This window comes from Tupaia chinensis, unplaced genomic scaffold (genome assembly GCF_000334495.1).
Source record: "Tupaia chinensis unplaced genomic scaffold, TupChi_1.0 Scaffold147135_1, whole genome shotgun sequence".
Classification (NCBI taxonomy): domain Eukaryota; kingdom Metazoa; phylum Chordata; class Mammalia; order Scandentia; family Tupaiidae; genus Tupaia; species Tupaia belangeri.
The window spans coordinates 4,616-6,986 of record NW_006206987.1 but is presented as its reverse complement, the minus strand read 5'-3'; positions in this window follow the sequence as shown (position 1 = coordinate 6,986).

Below are 2,371 nucleotides of genomic sequence, written 5' to 3'. Positions count from 1 at the left end.
AAATAGTTAGATTACTTATGATAGTGTGTGATCAACAAAATGTTGGGGGAAAAGGAATTGAAGACAACTGTATATAACAGAGATCGTGTAATAAGAGATTGGGAAAGGGCAGAGGGTCTACATGGGTAAAAAGCATATATACATAAACATATATATGAAAGTAGAAATGGAATATTATTGATGATAATATGCATGATTAAGCCACTATGCAGTTTATTTTAGATGGGAAACCACATGTAGTATGTTGTGGTGATGCTCATGGAATGAATGTTAATTAATTTAAAAATAAGTTTCAGGAGGCGGGAGCGGAGCTGCGGCCCCTCAGCATGAGGCTGGAGGACCTCGGCAGGTTCTGAGCTGCTGGCACTGTCCAACACAATGAGAGGTGCTGATGGCCCCCCTATCCTGATCTTGCAGGATCAAAGTTAGTACTGCAGATTCACCACCGGGGTATTTCTAGTATGATTTCTTTTTACCCATGAAATGTAACACAAAACAAGGTTTCAGTGTCATTCAAGGATGTGTCAGTAGGCTTCACTCAGGAGGAGTGGTGGCACCTGGACCCTGCTCAGAGGACCTGTACAGGGATGTGATGCTGGAGCCACCTCGTTTCAGTGGGGCATTGCATGTTTAACCAGAAGTTATCATCAAATTGGAGCAAGGAGAGGAACCATGGATATTAGAGGAAGAATTCCCAGGCCAGAGCCACCTAGAATAATCTTGCCAGGCTGCTCAAGAAAAAGAAGAACTTCAAAGGGAAGGTGACAGTTTGGATGCTAAGATCAACAAAGCTGAAAAAGAAATCTATGCTCTAGAAAACACCTTGCAAGTGCTGAATAACTACAACAACAATTACAAGCGATCTTTTAAAAACGTGACTCCATCCAGTGATGAGTATGAACTAAAAATTCAACTAGAACAAAAAAAGAGCTGTGGATGAAAAATACAGGTACAAACAAAGACAAATCAGAGAGCTTCAGGAAGATATCCAGGTAATTCTACAGGCTTTTTGTCTTAAGCCCTCAATACAAATCAATTATCATTATTGCTACTTTAAATTCTCTTGATCTTACACAAAAACAGAGACTTTTCTAGAGAAGTAGATGGTAAGAGATAATGTCTCATTTAAAGGAGAAAAACAAGTGATCAAAGTAAAGTAAATTCATTAAAATCTCTGTGCTAAGCACTGATAATTTCTTGTTATTGGTTGATGGATCATAACTAATTATGATCCATCCAATAGCCATTATTTAATACATTTTATTTAGTTCTTTAAAGACCACATTAAGATTGTTCCTTAAAACAAAAAGCTTTGAAAGATAAAATAATCAAGTAGAAAGCAGTTACTAAAGTGAATCATTAAAAGATTTTAAAAAATGCTTAGTAAGCAGGCCCTATAAATTTTTTTTTTTTTTACTAATAAATTTGAAGGAACAGATGATAGGAATTGTGAAATCTCTGAAAATTGTATTATTTCAGTATTCCTTGTTTATATTTTTCCCCAAATACCATAAAAACACTTTCTGGTGGAATTATTTACAAAACTTAATAAGGCCATTATACTTATTATCCAACAATAGAAAAATGTATATTATGTATAAAAACAAAGTAAATGAATATTTAAAAAATGACAAGTTATGAAAGTCAATTTTTGATACAAACCAATAAGTATGTTTATTTTCTGCAGAGCATGGAAAATACTTTACAAGTCATAGAACATTTAGCAAATAATGTCAAAGAAAAATTATCAGAGAAACAGGCTTACTCATTTCAACTAAATAAGGAAACTGAGGAGCAGAAGCCAAAGTTAGAAAGAGCAACTAAACAGGTATTGACATCTTTTAAAAGCTGACCAGTCATATTTACATTTTTTGAACTCCCAGGTGATAAACCAAAATCCTTCTCCATCCATTAAAAAATAGTAAGTTTGTAAGATAGGTTTATATAATAATTGACTATTATTTACCAACAGTGCACAAAACTCACAAAGGAGATTCGTATTTTGAAAGACACAAAAGACGAAACACTAGAAGAACAAGACATCAACCTTCGTGAAGTGAAACAATTTCACAAGGTCATTGATGACATGTTCATTGAGGTCACAGAAGAAAATGCTGAGATCCGCATTATCCTTCAAACATATTTTCAACAGGTAATAAATATTAGTATCTTATATTAAGTATGTGCCTTATAACACTTCATGAAGATAAATTTTATAGCATTCATCGTGAAATGAAATTTAAAATATTGTTCTCCCCAAATGCAGTAGTATTAATTGTTGTTGAATATTCTCCTAGAATGGATTAGAATTACCAACAGCCAGTACTAAAGGAAGTCATCCAAGTTCTAGATCTCCTTCACAGACTTCACT